We start from the raw sequence: 24,479 nt of genomic DNA, 5'->3' as shown, positions 1-24,479 counted from the left end.
GCAATGAATTGATATTCGTATTTCTTATAAATTTGTACTTGCCCATTGCTTCATTTAACCCGGTCGTAAATGAAAAAAAAAAACAGGTTTTGTTTGAACTCGTGCATAGGTTACTTATTAGCTTATTACTAGGTACCTACTAACTCCATTTCTTATTAGCTTTAGTACGAAACGAATTTCCATGATTGTGAAAAGTGTTTAAGTCACAATGTACTTACTATGTGTATGTTGATTTAACATGTATTGTAGAAAGCTCGCAACATAAAGTCGACTGTATGTATTAATCTAAGGACTAAATAAGAGAAGGCCCGAAGCGTCCGAGAGAGGAGCGCCTTTTAATTTGGTGTTCACACACAGAACGATAGTAAGTACAAATGTCTAAATTCAAAGGCCAAAGTCTGAATTCCGCGTAGGGCCGGAGGCCCGGAGTGCGCGTTTTACGCAACTTCCCCCTAGTATCTTAATTGCAAAGGCTGAAGACCAAGGTGTAGTGCTCAAACACAAAAATAGTAAAAGTGTCTGAATGCGAAAGCCGAGCTCCAAGTAGAGCCGAAGGCCTGGAGCATCCGACAGGTACCGTCAAGTAGGGTAACTAGCGACAGATGGGGGACCAACTGTAGACATTTTTTTAATATGGTCTAATAATTGTGAATTAGATAAAAAAATCAACCCTGAGACTGTTAAATCATGACTCAAAGAATGTAAAAGTAGACTATAATTGGGAAATATTTCCTTTCTCTAATGTTATAGCTCGGCGTCAGTGAAAGCTGGCGTGAAAATAGCGTGCTTTTATGTCGGAGGCCAAGACTCATTTTGGGTAATCGCGCCAACCAAGCAAGTAGTAAGTAAGTAAGTAATGTTTTCCCACCTATCCCCAGTTAACCCACTTGACTGTGCGAGCTTTCTGTATCGATCCTAGTACTGCTACGCACATTGCAAGCCCTATAGCTGGCCCTCGCATTAAGACACTTGTAACATTGTTCTGTGTTTCATCACTAAACTTCCGCAGCTTGGCCTTAGGCTTTTCATAGAAGCGCGTCTCTCTTGGACGTTTTGGACCTTCGGCACTACGCTGAGCTTCTGGCTTGTGCAAGTGTGCAAGTGTTAATTATACGTCATAATTTCATAAAAATGTCCCATTTAAAATAATACTTGCACAGTTTGGACAATCAAAATCGCTGCAGACTTATCTTTGTCTAACTCTATCAACCTGCTATTTTGCCGAAGGCCATGCGTGAGTCGTACAAAAGTCGCGTCAAAGATAATTTAATAAAAATCTTTGTAAGTAATAATGAAATTTATGAGACTTATAAGTCTTTCCTAAGCCTCAAACATTCAAAACTAAGTAAAGATAAAGATGTGAAAGGTCCCAAACCGTGAACATATTGCCCACAGAAAAGATGACCGTATTTCGATTCCGGAACGTTGTGCTAAATAAAAGTTCTAATTTAATATCCACATTTAAAAATTACGTGTTTTTTTTAAATCATAGTTTTAGTTCGTTTTGTCACTAAAATGAATAAAATAAAATAAATTAATTAAAAAATTAAAAACACGACTGCTGAATTTTAAGCGAACTGAAAAGCTAAAAATAATTTTGATGTTAGTTACATAACTTTATGAATTTAACTTGGAATATAAATGTACACTTACGGTCATTTACAGTAAATACAAAGGTTTATGCTCATTTATGACGTGACTGTACCTGTGTATTTTATTTCGATTGCAGTCGGGGGACCTTTTGAATGGGAAAATGCACTACATCAAGGTCCCACGACTACAATCGAAATAAAATACACAGGTACAGTCACGTCATAAATGTGCATAAACCTTTGTAAATGACCGTAAGTGTACATTTATATTCCAAGTTAAATTCATAAAGTTATGTAACTAACATCAAAATTATTTTTAGCTTTTCAGTTCGCTTAAAATTCAGCAGTCGTGTTTTTAATTTTTTAATTAATTTACCAATTCTTTTTAAACACTGCATGACATACAAACTCTTAATCTTGACATTCTTGACATAACTATTAAATAAACAAATATTTTATTTATTTTTATTTATTTATTTAAACTTTATTGCACAAGCAAAGAAAAATGTACAAATGGCGGACTTAATGCCAAAAGGCATTCTCTACCAGTCAACCATTAGGTCAAACAGAGACATAAATGTTGGTGCAGGATAGATTCATAAATTATAACGAGAAATAGAACCAAAAAAAATCAAATATTATGTATATATATATATATAAACATAATACCGTAAACTAACAAAATTATACATATATTATACATATACCCTACATTTTCAATGTAAAATTTAATTGTTAATAATATCTCAAGACATTTATAAATTTGTTGCAATATAATTTTAAATTACAATGTCTTAACCATTGTCATAAGACCTAGTTTATATAATGATTACATTAATACCAATACCTAGCATACTTTAGATTTAAGATTATTGCTGTGCCCTACCAGGGTCCATGTGAAACCCACTATGCATGTACCACCAAATGTAAACCATGGATGCAATAAATAAATTATGAATTATGAAAAAAAAAATATCTTCAAAGTTGCTTTCTTGAGATTATAAATGAGGATATCACGTATCATTTGTGGTATAATGTACAAAGAAAATCAGCCATATCGTATCCGGAGGAGCCCAAACTTGGTATGTTTTGAAAATTATTTTTGTTTTAATTAAAAAAAGATGGCTGAAAAGTAATGATGTGGTAAACTTGTAGAATCGCATCAAAAAGCCCATTCATATAATACCATACCACACACGATAGGTTTCTGAGAAAAAAGATTATTTTTCTACACAAAAAAATAATTATGACAGCACTCCCCTCTACTCCTAAGGGATTTTTTTTAGTATGCGTGTGCCAAACGGCTAAACTGTACATTAATTTGCGGTTTTTCTTTGGAATTGGGCTCGTACGCCGTCCACTATAAGAAATGTAGCATTCAGAAATGGTCGATGCTTGTTAAGCACATTGACAAAATAAGTGACAAAGTTGAATATTTCAATCACGACAGCAGTTTAATTAATCACGGAAATTGACAGTGACATCATTTGTTTCCTAGCAGTCGCAGTCAGTCTAGGAATGTAGGTAACATATCCACAACATAAAAAAACAGCCAGAGTCGGACTCGCCCACCGAGGGTTCCGTACTTTTTAGTATTTGTTGTTGTAGGGGCAACATACATACATCATCTGTGAACATTCCAACTGGCTAGCTATCACGGTTCATGAGATACAGCCTGGTGACAGACCACCAGACAGACGCACAGATGGACGTCTTAGTAATAGGGTCCCGTTTTTACCCTTTGGGTACGAAACCCTAAAAAACCGGCCCCGTGCGAGTCGGACTCGCGCACAAAGGGTTCCGTACCATTACGCAAAAACAGCAACAAAAAAAACTTAAATATTTATTGTATTTTCCGTCCGAAACATGTCGCCAATAGCGACTAAAAATACTAGTGAGTGTAACCATAGTGATCTAAATATTTTGAAATATGTCTCACGACAGTTAAATTTCGATTGTTGATATTGTAATCCACCCAATATGTTGACATAATGTAATTTATTTGCTTCACAATATCTTGACATAGTGTAATTTATTCTATAATTTTTGAATTGCTTTCGATTATTCAAATATAATATAATATTAAACCTCATCTGGATAAATGTGTATACTTGAAAATACTATTAACTATTTTTCCTATTGCATGCGTGTTGCTTTCTGTTAAATTCCTGTAAGGGACTCGGCAGGACAGGCTCAGCCTAGTGTCAGAGTCACTGTGAAAATTTTGTTAACAATGTTTTCTGGCAATAAATATTTTGTATTTTGTATTTTTTTTTTGATTATTTAGTGACAGCAGTCGCACTTACACTGGTCCTGAGACGCTGCACAATAAACAAGAATATAATCTCAGCAAGGTTCTAAATAACGTCGGGCTTCGCGAGCTAATTACCGCCAGTGTAAGCCCCTTTAATCCTCACCCGTACCTACAAAAGGTCTTAAACTAACCCCTAAACCACAGTTTAAAAAGTATATAATGGACCGACGACTTTGACGTGTACCGAGCTACTGACAATGGCGAATGGCAGCTCGGGTGCGCGCGGTACACCCCTCGCACCCCGCACGTTTGCCCTGTCTAGACGGCTTCGTCATATGTGACGTTTTCAACAAAAAGGTACCATATTGTCGTTAGTCGATAAGGTTTATTTCAAATTGAAGCTATATGGAAATAGCGCCTTACTGACAGCCGACAATAAGTACCCTTTTGGTTGAGAATGGCACATACAACTGTATTGTTTTATAGACTGTGGCTAAGCTATGGCGCTGACGCCCTTTGTTACAAGAACCACAGATACGTTAATGATTGAGCCTTGTGAAATTGTGGGAAGTTTCGAAGTTCATATTGGAGATTTTGGCGTATGCCTACTTACACCTTGTAAGTAACATGACAAAGTCAAATAAGTTTTAAACAGTTGCCATTATCCTCCGAAGACCCCATGCTAGCGGACCATAGAATCACTGGAACATGTATAGGGACCGTGCGCGTTGGACGGTCTGCCATCTTGTGACCTGAATCGGAATCATAAACACGTACATTGCCAAAGCAAGTGCTACCATCTACCGTTCTCGTACGTTTGCTTGTGCATAGGAGGTTCTGCCATCTTGTGGGCTACATCGAAAGCATAAACTTGATATTTACGCCTCGCGCCAAAAATCTGACGGCTCCTGTGCTGCCCCCTATAGTTCATGCACGGTACCTATAGTACCTACTTAATTAGTGGAACGTTATTTAAACCATAGTTACATTTCTTTTGTTTTGATTTCTAAACAAATTTTAGCAACGCATGTTAGTTTCTACACTATTGATTTTAAACTTGACAGCCAATTTTTCGCGTATATTATTATGAGGGATTATTGGGCTGCACGCCAGATATGATCAAAATTCTTTCCGGACTTCTTATAAATCCTTGCGAAAGGCAGCTGCCGCTCCGTTAGCGGGTTGAGGAATGGTAGCGTTTTTCCTACGGGTAACATGTAAGTATTGTAGAAAAAAATGTTTTAATAATTTCGCCCCGATTGAGAATTTATCCTTATCAAATTACAGATAAGAAGCTATTTTGAAGGAAATTCAGATACTTTTATTTGCTTTTATTGAAGTGGATTATGCAACAGCTGGTAAGTTATTATATGATTTACATCTACCATTGTCACAAGTGCCTTTCATTTCATTATGCAATTAAGTTCAAATAAATAAATACGAAACTCTCCTGTTTTATATAAGCACTAAATTCAGACCAAGTTGTATGAACTGCACCAATTCTTGATTTACTATTACTGCAGTTTGCAACTCTGTGACTTTAAAGTGTAAAGTTTTCACTTTCATCGCTTCAGTTTTATACTGTTTCATATTTATTGTTATTAGAGTTTTCAAAAGTTACAATTTTGATTTATGTACAAGAAGATACAAAAAACGGTTTTTGATATTCCTACAATAATCTAGATTTGGATGTTTGAAATTTTACAGGTGAATATTCAATGACTTTATTTATTTAAACTATTGCACAATAAAAGTACAAAGGACTTAATGCCAGAATCACCACCACACACCACCACACCACCACCACCACCACCACCACCACCACCACACCTAGTGCACCAGAACCGTTCTGTGGAATCACAAAACGGGATGCATACTCTCTGCTCAGCAACATAGAAAAAACGAGAGCAATCGATTGGTGGAAGTTCGTCAAAGGACAAGAACACTCGAAAGCTCTAATCAAAGGGTTCAACGGCAAAACTGCTAAGGAGCTTCTAAGGTTCAAAAGATATAAAACCTGCGCAGTGACTAGAATATTGACTGGACACTGTAAGTTGAACAAACACATGTTCCGAATTGGGAAGAAACAGGATGCGACATGCAGGTTCTGCCAGGAGTCAGAGGAGACTGCAATGCACATTCTCTGTTCCTGTGGACCACTAATGTCAAAAAGAAGTATCCACTTAGGGCGGCACATACTGCAACCCTATGAGGTACAGATCATTACGGCCCAAAGAATCTGGAATTTTCTGGACTCAACGGGCATTAGTAACGAACTTTAAAGGGCCGTCACAATAGATCACCGCTTGATCAACGTGACACTCACAGGCCCACAACACCCCAACAATAATAATAATAGTGCACCATAGCTAGTGCACCATAGTTGTAACGTCGGAAAAAAGGTAAAATAATGAAATTTAATTGCGTTAGATCCGGTATTAACTAAAAGTTATGTGTACAAAACGCGAGAGTTTAAAGTGTTTAATGCCAGAAGGCATCCTCTCCCAGTCAACCAAGGGCAAGTAAGATTGAGTTGGTGCAGGGTCAGGGTTAGTTGGCTAACCCTGGAACGCGCAAGTGGCCCTAAATGTAGCTTGACTTTGAGAGTCCAGGAAGTTCTTACACAAAGAAGCTATTATTTGGGTGAAAGTTTTTCAAATGTGCCTCGATTGCCTCCCCGCGGAGCCCAAAGTACTTTTTCCGACTTGTTCATCTCCACATATTAAACATATTTATTTATGTATAACATTGAACTCTGAAGAAGAGAAGCACCCTGAATACCAAATGGCAGTCACTGTCTTTACTTGTGAGAGAGCAATCGAATAAAGGGGAGAACCGTGTATGTATGCTCAGCGCTTCTAAAGTCACAGTGGACATGGGAAATATAGTAAGTAAGCGAGTGTACATAAAAAAGAAAGCGAAATCGAAGTATTACAAAAATTACAAAATTCTTTATTTAATAAATAAATAAATAAATAAAATAAATAAATAAATATAGGACATTCTTACACAGATTGACTAAGTCCCACAGTAAGCTCAAGAAGGCTTGTGTTGTGGGTACTTAGACAACGATATATATAATATACAAATACATAAATACATAGAAAACACCCAAGACTCAGGAACAAATATCTGTGCTCATCACACAAATAAATGCCCTTACCGGGATTCGAACCCAGGACCATCGGCTTCACAGGCAGGGTCACTACCCACTAGGCCAGACCGGTCGTCAAATTAGCAATATATAATGATTTAAAGGGATGGAGACGCCCAGTAAGCATAAGAATGCCTGTGTCGGGAGACACCGCTCTTCCTTAACTATGTTTTTACATAAAAACAATAACACGATGTAGTTGCATAGCCCTTTAAAATGAGAGTTTGTAAAAAGACTCATTATAAAAAGCTATTATATAATTATTTGTAATGCTACTTCATAAAATTGTACTTAATCACTTTATTATTAGCGTTTCTCTCATCAGTTGCATCTTTGGCTATTGCTTTGGATCGGGCTAGGGTCCAGATGGCAAGAATATTGGCATGAGTGTATACTATATTGTAAGATTCGAATAAGTTAGTATATTACATGTCTCGGCTTCGCCTTGGCTGACAATTACATGTGATCTGCGGCTTTCTTATTTACTGGCCAAGATGTGTATCTACACTATTTTTCTGTAGCGCAGCGGGCCGAAAGTTGACGCTTTCCAGCCGGAGGGCAGAAAATCTTTATTCTAAAGTGTACAAGGAAAAATCGGCCCCGTGTTCTAAATTCCACTGTGGCAACCAAGTCAAATATATATTTGAGCAGCATTCTCTCGTACTTGATCCGTTTGTCATGGAAATCGGGCGGGTATTTGTTTAATATAAGGCTTGAAATCGCAAGGCTGGCTTTATTGAACTGACGTTCAAAGTTTACGTAAGAACTGTATCCACAACTGACGGTTTGAGTAACGCAGTCAGTCCTCAGATAGTATCTGCTTGAGGTCTGACACCGGTGAAGGGTGATGGTTTTTTTATGATATATGAGGGACTAAAGTAGGCAAATCGCCTGATAGTAATGTTATTAAACCGCCACCCATAGACACCTGCAACACCAGACAGATTAAATGTGCTTTGTCGGCCTTTGAGATGGGAGTAAGATCTTTTCTTGAAGGTTTGTAAGTCGTATCGGTATGATTTTAAAAGTCTATGTGGACATAATAATATATAGTTTTAACCACACCATCTTGAAAAGGTTCTGTTAACGTTTTAAAGTAGTGGACAAAATTTTAATACTTTCTTTACTCTCTACAAGTAATATCCGACTACCTCAAAAAAAACCGGACAAGTGCGAGTCGGACTCGCCCACAGAGGGTTACGTACTTTTTAGTATTTGTTGTTATAGCGGCAACAGAAATACATCATCTGTGAAAATTTCAACTGTCTAGCTATCACGGTTGATGAGATACAGCCTGGTGACAGACAGACGGACAGACGGACATCAGCGGAGTCACAGAATAACTAATAGTACTACCGGCGGAGTCTTAGTAATAGCAAAGATAGATATAACTCCGTAATAGATGGATACAGTCTAAGGAAAAAACGTGCCTCGAAAATCACGAAAATTTGATTCTCGATCAGATGGCGCCACTAGTTTTGGCCTACACTCGTATAAAGGGCGTTGACTGTTTCGTTTGTTATTTATAATTTTAACGCATACCAGTGAAAGACCATGGGTCAAAGTCATATAAAAATAATTAATGCAAATAAAACAATCATTTATCCATATTTAAATACATTTTATCGTATTTTTATAAATATTTATTTTTAGTTTTAAAGTGTGTCGATATATGGCAGTGAATTTACTGGGGTTACAAAATTTACTATGACAGTACCGCTCTAGTATAAGTTACTCTATGGTAATAGGGTCCCGTTTTACCCTTTGGGTACGGAACCCTAAAAATGGTTTCCCGATAAGGAAATTTTAGTATATTTCGCTTAGACGAGCACCTATTTCAAAGGCTTCAGCCGCACGGGTACGAAGCCTTAAGACCGCCCGTGGCTTGAACAGTGTGACTTCTATATAACAAATTGTGGACATGCTTTTGATAGGAAGCATTGTTTATTTAAAATTATTTATTTACGTGCTAAGTTCGGTAGCACATAGCGACTAGCCCCGACTTTCTACGTGAACAGATAAACAATTCACTTCCGTCGTCTTTTTGGGCGTTCCTAAAATAAATGAAAACCTGATTCTCACAGATCCTGGTGTTTTTGGGTTCTTTCAGCTCAGAATTACTAGCATATGCTTATATATGCTAAATAAATGAAATGAAAAAAAAAACAATCTTGATGATAAAAAAATGTCCCAAAAATTTGTATGAAAATTGTACATTCAACTACGCGCATTTACAAGTAAAAAAAAACACGCTAAAACGTGACGTACCTAATTAGAATGGACATTATGGGACATCTTTTTTTTAATGGCGGGATGGAGAATGCTGTCGATTCTGAGTAGAATGAGCCCAAGAATGTCCAGATTTGAAAGAATCAGGTTTTCAATATTTATTTTAGAAAACGCCTTTATACTTTTTATTGTAATATCAAAACTCTACCTGTTTCCATATGCTTATCAATTCCATTTAAACGATCGATTGAAACCAAAGATAGATATAACTCCGTAATAGATGGATACAGTCTAAGGAAAAAACGTGCCTCGAAAATCACGAAAATTTGATTCTCGATCAGATGGCGCCACTACCTTTGGCCTACTCTCGTATAGAAGGGCGTTGACGGTTTCGTTTGTTATTTAACAATTTTAACCCATATCAGTGAAAGAACGTGGGTCAAAATCATAGTAATAATTAATGCAAATAAAAAAAATCATTAGATTAGATTAGATATATTTATTTCACGACATATGATTACAGTACATTTATCCATATTTAAATACATTTTATCGTATTTTTATAAATCTTCATTTTTAGTTTTAAAGTCTGTCGATAGATGGCAGTGAATTTACTGTGGTTACAAAATTTACTATGACAGTACCGCTCTATTCTGTTATATCCTCTTTGATTGAAACTAAGCGAAGTGTGCATTTAATGATTATTTTTCTTAATCGTAAGTATACATTCCGTAACTAGCTTCTACCCACGACTTCGCCTGGAATTATGATGATGATTGATAAAAACTATCCTATATCTTTCCCCGACCCTCAAACTATCTCCATAACAAATTTCTTGCATGCAGCGTCGAGAGGTAACAGACAAAGAGTTACATTTACAATATTTGTATTTGTTGTTTGTTTGTATATTTCACTAGCTAGACTTTACTTAAATCAATGAACGAATTTGACAGCTAAATTGAATTTGGCGCTGTATGGCTCGATACATAATGTAGTGACTCTGGTTGTCAACAGTTGATGTTTGACAATTCATTTACCACATATTATATGGCGCCGTACAGAACCATTTGATTCAGGTTTCGAACAAGTCTCAATTTTTTTCTTAAAATCCACATATCTAAAGGGGCCGTCTAATTATCAGTCCGCCGGACGATGTCAGCCTGTCAGTTAGAACAAAAATTTTACAGTTCCGAACAACTGACAGGCCGATATCGTCCGGCGGACTGGTAATCAGTGGGCCCCTTAAGTAGTAACAATCAAATCTCTAGGAACCTTTGGTCATGACATAGCAGTACGGTAAACCGGTACCGGTACCGCTACTTAAAATTACCATGTTTAAGCAAATAAATAATTATCTTATCTTATCTTATCTAAATACGCTTCTTTATCCTTATCAACTCGTAAAAAACAGACCTACTTTTTATGGAAAAATTCGGTGTTATCTGAACCGTTTTGCAATATCAGAAAAATCTCGCATATCAATTGAACATTTTACTGACAGATAACAATATCTACTTACTTTTGGTACAACTTTCAATGATAACTTGCATATCGGAGCGCAAAAATATTCAACGTTATTATGATGTTATATAGATTTGGATGCTAATAGTTGGATATCGAATGATGTTTAGAAATGTAATATATATAAATGTAATAATAACACATTAATTTTAGAGGCAATACACGATTTTCCTCTAGCACATGCGTCGTATAAAAAGAAACATTGCAGTCTACAGATTGCGAGGGTAATGTCATTAACGCATCACTCAGCGCGCCAAATTCTCACTAGCCAGTTAGCCATCCACACAATTTATACTTATTTTACAATATAATACAGGTACAGCTTGGTAAAGAGCAGCTAATACTGAAGCACAGAGAAAATCGCGTTCTCTTTGATTTTAAAAATTTAATGAGTATCTTCGTTGTTTTTTTTAACGTTACTGCCAACTTTGAGAGTATATATCCAAATGGATATACATAGGTACAGGATCCTTTCGGCATATACGACGTTTTTGAAACCGAAAACATTGCTGTCTACAGATTGCGAGCGTAATGTTATTACCGCATCACTCAGAGCACCAAATTTAATTAGCCTAGTAACAGTAGTAACCATCTATACTGTCCATATTTATCTTACAACATGATATACCTTGGAAAAGGGCCGCTATCAGTGAAGTATATAGAGTATCGTGTTTGTAGAGGATAGTACTTTCATCACAAAAACTTGAGGAGTATTAGTATATTTTAACGTTACTGCTAAGTTTGACAGTATATAATATATCTAAACTGTGGGCGTCTTATGGTTTAAAAGACCAACGGCAACAGAAAACACAGTTCTGATATATTTGTTGTACAATAATTAGAAAATGGAAAGCGAATGATGACCCACAAAAGGGCTATTATACATACAGGACCCTTTTGGCATATACGATGTTTTAAAACCGAGAACATTGCCGTCTACAGATTGCGAGGGTAATGTCATTACCGCATCACTTAGCGCGCCAAATTTTCATAAGCCTGTTAGCCATCTAAATTTAGACTCCGAATCTTGTCACGACCTTCACCCTGAAATACCTTATTTGGGTCATTCTGCTTTTCTATAGTCCACTTAGTTTTTCAAACAAAGATACTTACGTATTAAACTGGTCTATTAAATATTCTCCGAATAACTTTTTGAATTGGAGCCATCGTTTCGCCTTAGTAGTTCATTATATTTAATCTAATCGACATAATAGAAACGTATTGACTTGCATATACCTAAATGTATTATTAATTTAATAATTGTATAGTTCTTAATGTAAATATTTTTTGAATATGACGATGTACAATTACTACAAATAAAATATATTCTATTCTATATCACCGCAACTCCCGCCAAAGGAGCAAAGCTCATTACCATTTGTTAGATATCCCCACATGGCACACCAAGAATAAGCGGGCATCTCGCTCATTTCTTCCCAGAACCTGCAGAATGTGGAGTGACATGATTACAAGAAGAGGGTATTTAGGATTCTTGAATGTCGGCAACAGGATAATTGGCGACCAAAGGGATAATAATTAAAATACCTCACCTCTAGCTAATAATCAAGCCCATACCTACCTAATCAGTATTGCGCACGTGCCTAGTTTGCCAATCACAAAATTATCTTAACAGGCGCCCCTTGGGGTCTGATTACCTACCGCGAAAATGAAAATGGAAATTCTGTATTTGCCTCTCTGTCGCTGGAATATGCAACAGCGATAGACAGACAGATAACGAAATTTGAAACGTGAAGTCTATTAACAAATTCTGATAATCAAAGAGCCCTCACGTCCGGTTGTAATGTGTCCCGGTAGAGACAAGTGCATAATTGGGACTGTCAATTTCTATCCAAAGTTATCAATTCTGTAATAGGATGACCGGATCGACCAGGGGTCGACATGGCGATTTTTAGCCAACTAATAATTTAGTAATTCCAAAAATTTAAACGTAATACGAATAACGAATCTTGAACTAATATGGTGATAACTAAAGATGAGGATTTGGATTTGAAGGTATGACAAACCTGCACATATTTCCTAAAAGATTAAAAGAGTGTTTGTGAAATTGGCTATTGGCCATAGACCAAAACCTTTCAATCAATCATAATCATAACAGGCCTGTCAGTAAGGTGCATACAGATGTAGTGCATAATTAATATTTTCCATCGTTTTTTCACGGAAACGTACGAACGTGTCTTGATATTTCAGTCAGTCTCGGTACAAAAAGTACTGAGGTTGACTGAAGTAGCATGACATAAGAACATTTCCGAGAAAATACTATGGAAAACAATTATGCACTACATCTGTACTAGGCTGATTACGACACAAGAATGATGACTTCTATCTTAAAAGCCGGCAAGGCACAAGCAACCCCGGCAAAGAGGGTGAAACGCCGGAGTAGGTTTAGTGGGTAGGGCCAGTTCTCCCCCTCTCGCTGAGAGGGGAAAGGAGCGGCGACTCCCACACACCGTGTGTAAACGCATTCCCACTCTGTCAAAAAAAGGTGCCTACGACGTGGGCGGCGGTAATAGTTTACCATTACGACTCGTCTGCTCGTTTGCTACCTATATCAATGGAAAAATGACAAATGTAAATTTAAGTTTAGACTATAGTATGAATTTTCTCAAATGATTTTTACGCCTAAGACCATAATCTGTTAAACAAAAGCCATTGTTTCTTTTGTGCGAGCGGGAAGCAACAATGTCCTTTATAAAGCAACTGTATAGTGGTGGTTTTAAGGTTCAAGTCTATGTACATCTAGCATGTTTTGGTAATGTAGGACGATCGACCAAGTCAATGTAGGCGAGCGCTCATATTATTATAATAATAATTATAAATAAACTTTATAGTACATTCTTACACAGATTGACTAAGTCCCACGGTAAGCCCAAGGAGGCTTGTGTTATGGGTACTCAGACAACGATATATATAATATATAAATAATTAAATACATAGAAAACACCCATGACTCAGGAACAAATATCTGTGCTCATCACACAAAATAAATGCCCTTACTGGGATTCGAACCCAGGACCATCGGCTTCACAGGCAGGGTCACTACCCACTAGTCCAGACCAGTCGTATTATTATATAGATTTGAACCTTAAAACCAATACGATACAGCAGCTTTTTAAAGAAATTTACAATGGCTTTTGTTTAACAGATTAGGGTCTAATGGGGCCCACTGACTATCAGTCCGCCGGACGATATCAGTCTGTCAGTTAGAACAAAAATTTGATAGTGCCGAACAACTGACAGGCCGATATCGTCCGGCGGACTGATAGCCAGTGGGCCCCTTTAGGCGTAAAAATCATTTCAGAAAATTCATACTATACCAACCTTTTTGATTTACACGTCTCTGATAAATAAAAGGCACATCTAAAATTCTACTCGGGCCATCTACAGAATTCCGACAAAGGAATTCAATCTGTGTGGGACTAATTTAGACCTTATCCAAAAGGTTTCTTATTACTGCTGGCGCTTAAGACGTATACTTCCACATTTGTATTAGAATTTAGTTGAAAGGTCGTAACCGCCAGTTGCTTTAAAGGTTGGATAATTTTGTTCGCTATGCGATATGAATATTATTAATATTTTCTCCGTGTTTTCACGTTTTGTGTAAGTATTTTTAGGTTTAGGTAGAGCAGCGAGCCATGTGGCTTACTATGGTGTAGTATAGATATAGCATAGAGCATAGATATATATATGTATATGTATATACATATATATATATATAGTCGATCCTGTCACGGTCGCTATGTGGTGAGGGTAGAGGCGTAGTCGAGTGAAACACAGGCGTTTGGTGAATGGTTCGTTTACTACTGACAATACAATAAACCGTCTCCTCTCTCCGCTACATACTACATCAATATCTATGCTCTATGCTATATACCTATATTACACCACATTCCACAGATCGTGAGTGTGGACTTATGTACGAAATATCATTCGATATCTGCTAAAGAAAAACATCGTGTACTTTCGTGTCAACTTTAATGAGAAAATTCTCATGCTAGTTTCCATTAAGGGGCTACCTGAGGTTTTCATCGATTTTTGACAAGTTTTGAATCGTATCTCCTACTTTTGCACTACATATAAAATTATAAGACAAGCGGCTATCGGTTCTTCAATCTTTTATCTCCATTTTTGTCTACCGGATTGTGAAAAAAATGAATACATATTTATTTATGATTGTTTTAAACATTGTCTAAAAAAACACTTTTTGCGTATCTCGATTGCTGTGAAAGATCTTACTTATACGAAATCTACATATTTGGGTTCGTCTTAGACGTCTCTAAAAATTTGTCTAAGGTTTTAATTTTAAACTAATTAACACAAAAGTTATGGCCAGAAAACCAGTTTTTTGGCCTAAAATTGTTCAACTTTGATGCCAAATATTTCGAAAACAATGAACTTTGAAGTAAATATGGGATACTATATTGCTAAAATCCGTTGCTGTTAATATGATAAGCTACAAAAAACATTAGAAAACTAAGGGATTCAAATCGAAGGTCATTGGGGCATGGGATCCCCTTAAGAAAATTCCCTTTCAGATTAGGCATTATTACTCGAGATTCTTACTGTTGACGACTGTTTCGTTTACATTTACGTCACTTAAGGGGCCCACCCATTACCAGTCCGCCGGACGATATCGGCCTGTCAGTTAGAACAAAAATTTGACAGTTCCGAACAACTGACAGGCCGATATCGTCCGGCGGACTGGTAATGGGTGGGCCCCTTAAGTGACGTAAATGTAAACGAAACAGTCGTCAACAGTTAAGAACATCGAGTAATAATGCCTAAGCTGAATGGGAATTTTATATTCCTTTATTGGTGTCCATTTCAAGTGTCATAAAAATCGAAACTAACTGTAAGAATGTTTGGCAATAAACGCGCTGTTCGGGCATTGTAATTTTTTAATATGAGGGTATGCCGTTTCGGAGCAAATTCGGAGGTAGATTCAACACCTCTGACTGTCAATCACTTCGGCTCGGGCGCGGCCTGCAACGCATGTTCGACTGTGTGTTAATATTTCCAAAATTCGGTATTTCGGTGGTGTTTGCGAACAATCAGTTAACAAGGCGTGTGTGACGACCTCTCAAGGCCCTGGAGGTGCTAGCTAGCTGAAGAAGGACCAGGATCCCCGAAAATCATCGGCGTGTGCTCAAGGTTAGTGGCTATCCCATATTGGTTGATTGCAATGCCTGTCCAAAGATTTTAATACGCTAGGGAACCTAGGACCAGCTGAGTTATCGAAGGGTTCATAAATACGTGAACACGCGCAGAAAAAAACACCGAGAACATTTCATATGAACTTTGCAATTTTGTAAAATCTCTGGCACATTTGCTAACTGAACTGTGCCCCATTTGCATGTAAAGTCCAAGAAAAACAAAAACAAACTTTTTACAGTAGGCCGTAACGCCCCAAACCGGGTGAAGGACCCTTTTATGTTAATTCGATGTGCCTTTAAATATAGTACGACACGATTCGCCATTTTCTTAGATTATTTGGGCCGGATGTATACATTTTGTTTCAGAAAATAGGGTGAAAAAACTGTATTCTATTTAAGTCTGTCTTTATTAAAGTAACATTATTGTTGAGCAACTTATAATACATAGTTATAATATATTCATTTTCGAAGATATCTTCAAAAGACGCATTTACCACAATGAGGGCTAACGCGTATGAATTCGCCGCTAGGGGCGCTAGTGTAGATGGTGGTCTTTTACATAGTTCGAAATGTCAAATGTCACTTGTCACTTCAATGACTGACAGCTGTTCTTTAGTCTTTTGTATGGATGGTATAGAAAGGATGCCAATCTCTTATGGCAGAATTGTTGCAAAAGTGACCGCTTTCAGCTTTAAATAATAGTTCCTAATCTCTCCGGTGGCGCTCTGTTAGTTAGTTAGGCTCTGGGACCATATAATGATATAAGGCAACAAATAACCTGACCAAATTACGTAGGTTGTTTTTGGTAGTATTTCGGTGTATGGTGGCGCCGCCTAATTACTGTTTTTTGATGGTCACTTTTCATACATAGAGATTTGGCTCCTTTATACAGTCTCCATGGTCTTTTGGACCACCATCAACAGAGGCGCCAACTGGTGAGCAAAAAAACGATAGCCCTCATTGACGCATTTATCCCGGTTGTCCTTAGTGATTGAAAATGGAGCACTAAGTTCTCCGAAATCCGAAACATACATAAACACTAAAAATACGTAAGTTAAACAGTAAAAGTCACAAGGCCAAAAAGGTTTTAACCAGTTTCGACGTCCAATTAAACTGCAATTTAGCGTCCTTGTTTTATACCTCTCTGAAATCCTCCATTGCAATAAAATCAGGTCTTCAAATTGGGTAAATAATTGATTTACGTAAAGGTCAATTGAATGTCGCTATCAAGTACGAAGTTACGTCACAGAAGGCTGTAAATGAAGAAACTAGCTGTAAATTGCTTCTTTAATACAGTTGCTCAAAAAGTGCTACTTTACGTAGCTGTTTAGCGTTCGCAATGTTGGTTTTTGCGAACTAGTGCTTTTAACTTTTTCAGTTTTTCAAATTTAATTCTGACCGTAATTGATACGTCCACACCAAAGAGTTTGGATGTTCAAAAACTTAATATATTTTTATTATGATACTGTGGCCGTATTTCAGGCACCATACGATTAGTTATTTGTGACGTTTTCAATCAAAAGGTACCACATTGTCGGTTGTCGATAAGGTTGTTTTCTAATTGAAGCTATATGGAAATAGCTCCTTACTGACAAGCGACAATAAGTACCCTTTTGGTTGAAAATGACACATTTTTATGTCGTAAGATGATAAATTATGTAACATCCCCTTTTCTGGAAATTCCGAATATTTTAATTAACATTTCTTATCAATTTAATCCTATTAAATTAAATTAAACAATCCTTTCATAATAACCCACTAGATATTTTCTCAGCCCCTTCGGTTTTGCCGAAATCGTACAGTTTCTATTTACTTTGTGAATTTCAGGGGCTGATTCTCATTTATCAATTTGTTAAGGTTTTGATCTTGTTTAAATACGACTATGACAATCGCTTACGCTGATTATTCCTCGCTCGTGAGGGTTTCGTTGAGTTTTGCTTACGTACAAGGCATTTCGCTCGCACTTTTTGGTGCGCTTGAGATATACTGCGCACTATTATGTCAAGGTCGTATGATAAATATGTAAATAAATAAAACAAATATTTGGCAACAATTTAATTTAATTAGACGCCTAGCCCGTTCATTCAACGCCGGCATCTAATTAAATAGCTGATGTATAACCAGCCAAGTCATTGAACGTTGAACGCACCGTTAGCTAAACGCGTAGTGTACTCAATAAATTAAATTGGACATTGATGAATTTATGAATTGTATGATATTCGGTTAGGAAAGGTTAGGTTATTGTATTAAAGACAGATCACAAATTTATTTACATACAAGATATATACAGTGGTACTACGTAAACGAAATTAATAACTAGCTTAAATCTAAAATAGGCCCTTGAGGCATTGTACCAAGGATGCTGGCGGCATTTCCCCGCTGTATCGCAATGCTGATACGTTGTGCGAGAAAGCCGCCAGCTCTTCGGTCACCAGTTACGTCAACCAGACGCTTCGCGATTTCTGCAAACAACTTATGCGCGCTGGGACCCCATGGACCTAGAGTTTCAACTCCAAATGGAACGAAATGATACTCTCTACCGAGGCTCTTATATTTATTACGTTTTAAAATTTCGGCGCTTTCCGCCGCTCCGCCCGCTTTTACATTAGTCCGTTGGAGGTGGGACGGTGCCAGTGTGTCTACGCAGGTAGCATCCCACACCAACATCCGTCCCATATTGTATTTATTTATTGATTTTATTATAAATGATTATGTGAGACCTGTACTTATGTACCTTACCTATGTTGAACAAATAAATGCTTTTTTTGACTTTTGAAATGTATTTATTATTTATTATTTTTTTATTTTTAAGGTTAGGCCGTTTTCAAAGGGCTGATCAACTTTCAATACACCAGGTTGTTAGACATTGTGTGATTGTAGTTCAATTAACTATCGGTCTAGGCGTCTGATTAGCTGGCTAATCTAACCAAATGACTGCGTGCGACACATACAAAAATATATATGGAGTTATGAACATTCTTACACAAGAAATAAAACTATAAAAACGGATTATATCGCGTATATTGAAATGACGGGTCACCCGTTGACCACGAACGCTGTAAAGGCTTCGAAACGTCGGGATGTATTATAAAGTCAATATACGCGATATATCGATCCGATCGGATTAAATATAATCCGTTTTCATAGTTTTATTTCATGAGTATTAACTATCGCGGTAACCGAAGACAATAAATTATTCTTACACAAATTCACTAGGTCCCACGGTAACTTCAAGAAGGCTTGTGTTGTGGGTACTTAGACATAATATACAAATACTTAAATACACAGAAAACATCCTTGACTCTGGAATAAATATCTGTGCTCATCACACAAATATGCCCTTAACGGGATTCGAACCCTTACCGGCATCAAGACCTCATAACATAACAAGACAAACTCTCATAATAAGATCAAAATTATAACAAATTGTCACATTAGAATCGGCCTCACACTTATGACGAGTGATCTAAAAGGCTGTTGTTATACAATTAATTAGGTTTGCTTCAATATATTAATTTTGAGGAGTTTGGGAATTAAATTATGATTTCGTCGATGGTGCTTAAAGGATATTAATAGGATGAAAGCTCTTTTCATATTACTCGCTTTCCTTTATTCAATTATTATACGATCAATTTTACTGTGATATTAGGGAGTTTATTCAGCGACTATGAAGCGAGGACTTAATATTTTCATTTAATAAAATGGGCGGTAAATAATTTTACTGTTTGTGATATTTATAGTGTAGAATAGAACTACTGATAATTCCGCTACTTGACGCTTGATGTCGACTACGAAAATAATAGTCGTTTTGGTAACAAAACTGCTCTATGGAGTGAGCACTGTCTACTTAATTCTCTTTGATTCGACCAAAGATAGATATAACTCCGTAATAGATGGATACAGTCTAAGGAAAAAACGTGCCTCGAAAATCACGAAAATTTGACTCTCGATCAGATGGCGCCACTAGTTTTGGCCTACACTCGTATAGAGGGCGTTGACTGTCTCGTTTGTTATTTATAATTTTAACGCATACCAGTGAAAGAACATGGGTCAAAATCATATAAAAATAATTAATGCAAATAAAAAAATCATTTATCCATATTTAAATACATTTTATCGTATTTTTATAAATCTTCATTTTTAGTTTTAAAGTGTGTCGATAGATGGCAGTGAATCTACTGTGGTTACAAAATTTACTATGACAGTACCGCTCTAGTATAAGTTACTCTATGATTCGACTTAATAATACGTAAGTAAGTAACCCGTTCAAAATAAATTCAATATCATCATCATCTGGGGTCGGCTCTCCTTGTCCGAAAATAAATTCAATATATTAGTGTCTATTACAGACATAAAATGTATTTAGTAATCTTAGTATTTAACGGCAGAATATCTAGTACATAGGTAAACACAGAAAACGGAACATACACATAATATTTTAGTACCTACACTTGTTTTCCGAGCACTCGATACGCTCTATTAGTAATGAAGTACTTTCTAGCCACGTGCGTACTCTAAAACCCTACCAACCACTTCGTTCTTCAGAACCACTATACGTTTGAGCTTTGAGCTCTGATTTGAGCGCCACTCACTTCCAGAGACTACCCTTAGATTATATGGTCGTAGTTGAGTTTAGACCCTAATGAACACACCTTCATAAGTTTTAAAATATTCCCTTATTTTAAAATATTCCCTAGTTGAATATATTCGTATTCAACTAGGGAACAATTCAAATTATGTTAATGAAATATTTTGATTTGTGTTTTTTAAGTAGTCACACTACTGTAAATTATAAACTGATATAGATATCATACAGTAAAGAAAAAGTGACTAATTCCACCGGTGGCCGAGGCGGATTCGCGTTAACGTCCTGAACGTTACCCGCGTAAGCTGAAGACGCGGGTTCGATTCCCGCCTCGGCCACCGGTGGGCTTAGTCACTTTTTCTTTAGTGTATGATATCTATTTCAGTTTATACGAATAAGTATATTGTTCCTTATAAAATAATTAAGCAAGCAGTATATAACTATACTTTGTTTTAACTCAAAACGTCGCATTTACTGACGCGACGTCACAACTGTCACAAGTGATGGCGACGTACGAAATACTTTGCTGCTCAAACATTTTTCAAAAATTAATTACGCTCTGGTAAATAAGACCAAATTTAAAAAATCTTTCAGAATCGTTTAATAGCAATAATACCTTCGGCTAGTTCAGTGATGGGCAAACTTTCTTCATGGGGGCCACAAAGTTAAGGAAATTTAAGAGGAGGGCCAGAATTACAGCGTAGCCATCTACCTTAGAAGTACCATTCCGTACAAGTTGCTTAATTCGACTCCTTCCCTTTACTCTGGCTCAGCGGAATGGATTTTCCTCGAGGTGAATGTTAAAGGCGTTAGGGCAGTACTGGGTGTAATTTATAGTCCCCCTACCGTCGACTACTTTTCTCATCTGGAACGAATTCTTGAGTCCGTAAGTTCTGATTACACACATCACCTGATCATGGGGGATCTAAACACGGACCTTCTGAAAGATACAACACATTTTCGTAAACTCAGGTCACTCCTTCAGTCGGTCAGTTTCTCTCTTCTTCCACTGGATCCAACTCATCATACGGCGTCATCGGACACTTGGCTCGATGTGATCTTTACTTCATCGCCAAGTCTTGTTACCAAGCAAGGTCAGTTCATGGCGCCTGGTTTCTCTCACCATGACCTCATATATGCATCTTACAAAATCAAGGCACCTAAATGCAAACCTGCTCTAATTCACATGCGTAGCTTCGCCAAGATTAATACTGAATCTCTTTTAAAAGACGCCGCTGCTATCGATTGGTCTCCTGTGCTCTCGACCTCGTCAACTGACACTAAGGTCTCTCTCTTTAATGATGCAATTTTAGGGCTTTTCAACAAACACGCGCCTGTTCATACAGTTAGAGTTAGGCGTCCGCCGGCTCCTTGGATCACTGAGGACGTCCGAATGGCAATGAGGAGGAGGAACAGAGCTTTCGGGCTCTTTAAACGTGACCGCGCGGATGACAACTGGAAACTCTTTAAGGCAGCACGTAATCGTTGCAACCAGGTGGTACGTACAGCGAAGCGGCGTTTTATTCACCGTAATGTTTCCTCTTCGTCTATGGCCGATGTTTGGAAATTCCTGCGATCTCTTGGCCTGGGAAAACCCCCCAACAGTTTTAATGGCAGTTCCTTTTCAGCCTTAACAGGCATTTTTCCTCCGCTCCTTCAATTGACACCACTATTAAGGCCACTACTCTTTTGAACATATCTTCTTTGCGTTCTCCTGCCACAGATTCCTTTTCTTTCTGTCCTGTCTCTGAATTTGACATAAAGGTCATTATTAAAGCTATCCAGTCAAAAGCCGTAGGTTGTGATGATGTCAGTCGTTGCATGATTGTGTCAGTCCTCGACTGCGTACTTCCTGTGATAGCTGACATCATCAACTCTTCACTGGCCTCTGGTGAATTCCCTTCTCTTTGGCGTAAAGCTTTTGTGATTCCACTGCCTAAAATTAGTAATCCCACCACTCTCAGTAACTTTAGGCCCATTTCAATTCTTCCTTTCCTTTCGAAAATCGCTGAAGCGGTTGTTCATAAACAACTTTCGGTCTTCGTTTACTCGCATAACCTTTTAAGCCCTTTGCAGTCCGGTTTCCGACCAAGTCATAGTACCAGTACTGCGCTTGTTAAGGTAACAAAAGACATTAGGCGGGGCATGGAGAATCAAATGGTCACGGTCCTTATTCTTATTGACTTCTCTAACGCATTTAATACCGTTGACCATGACATTCTCCTTGCCTTGCTCAAACATATCAGTGTCTCTGAAACAGCCCTTAACTGGATTGCTGCCTACTTGCGGGGGCGCCAGCAGGCAGTTCGAGTCAACCGGTCTTTGTCTGACTGGTGTGATCTGGCAACTGGCGTGCCTCAAGGAGGTATCTTATCTCCACTTCTTTTTTCCACTTTTATCAATTTTATTACACCTGACCTTCGCTCTTCCTACCATCTGTATGCTGACGACTTGCAACTCTACGATCAGTGCTCCGTGACTGACCTCCCAACTTGCATTGGTAAACTTAACCTGGACCTTTTGCATATCCAGCAGTGGTCTGAGAGGTTTGGCCTCTTTGTAAATCCGTCAAAGTGCCAGGCTATCGTTATAGGTAGTTCCAAACAGCTTGCAAAACTAGACTTGGACGCACTTGCACCTGTAAGCTTTAACGGCTCCCCAATAAGATTTAGTCAGAGCGTTAAAGACTTGGGTGTTCTTTTTGACAATACCCTGAGTTGGAGGGCACAGGTTACTGAAATCAGCCGTAAGGTCATGGGCTCACTTCATTCTCTCAACAAACTGAAACACTTTTTACCGATCAAAACTAAAGTTGCATTAATGAACACCCTTATACTGCCCATTATTGATTATGGTGATGTTTGTTATCCGGACTTAAACGAAGAGCTTCTCGACAAATTGGATCGCCTGATGAACTGCATTCGCTTCATTTTTTGCCTCCGCAAATATGATCACATTTCTTCCTTTCGCTCTCAGCTTGGCTGGCTTCCAATTCGACAACGTCGCAATATTCGCTTGCTTTCCACTCTCTTTTCTGTGCTTAACGATCCACACTCCTGAGTACCTCAAATCCTTATTTCAATACTACGGCATTTCTCGCGACCGCCAACTTCGCTCTTCTGGCAATATGTCTCTGTCCATCCCTTTTCACCGAACCGGGTTCATGTCGTATTCGTTCACTGTGCAGGTGGCGCGCCTTTGGAACGGACTTCCTTTTAATATAAAAAATGCGCCAAATAAGTTCGCGTTCAAAAAATCCTTACGTGCTTTCTATGCTAACGGAAAGAAAGTTTCTTAGTGTATTTTTATTAGTTTCATAATGGGTCTCGTTAATTATATATATATTATATATAGTATATATGTATATTATATTTGTATATGTGATTATATGTTATTTTTATTTTATTTTTGCTGTTGTATTTGTAGCACCGCCTACAATTTCTCTGCTTAGCCTTAAGGTTGACTGGTAGAGAATGCCTTATGGCATTAAGTCCGCCTTTTGTACTGTAAGGTTTTCTTTTGTGCAATAAAGATTAAATAAATAAATAAAATGTATTTTGATTTGCGATTATCGTGGGCCAATGCTATATACCTACCTACTAATTATTTCGTAGGACCGGCGGCGGGCCGGATAAAATCCTTTCGCGGGCCGGAGCCGGCCCGCGGGCCGTACTTTGCCCACCATTGGGCTAGTTTATGTTTGCAGTTATATCAAAAATACATACTTAATTACTTACTGTGTAAATGTAGGGTTCAGATTATACTGGAGGTGAGTTAATAGACAATGTTTTGCGATTGTGTCAGGTTCAATTTTATTCACTTGGCTGTATCTTATCTCAACAGGTGTTAAGTGCTGGCTTACTGATAACGCAGCATTGAACTACTTAGGTTAGGTTTAACTGTATACATGTCGTACTTTGGTATACGAAATTTTAATGTTTTTGGCACTAAGGTAGGCAAATATTTTTATTTA

General features: G+C 37.6%; 1 protein-coding gene across 2 annotated transcripts in view; it reads right to left on the bottom strand.

Moving 5' to 3' along the window:
• Positions 1 to 24,479, bottom strand: part of LOC134750474 (cGMP-specific 3',5'-cyclic phosphodiesterase-like) — a 200,042-nt gene that overhangs the window by 67,104 nt on the left and 108,459 nt on the right. The window lies entirely within an intron of this gene.

This window comes from Cydia strobilella, chromosome 20 (genome assembly GCF_947568885.1).
Source record: "Cydia strobilella chromosome 20, ilCydStro3.1, whole genome shotgun sequence".
NCBI lineage: Eukaryota > Metazoa > Arthropoda > Insecta > Lepidoptera > Tortricidae > Cydia > Cydia strobilella.
This window is presented reverse-complemented; position numbering and strand designations above follow the sequence as displayed.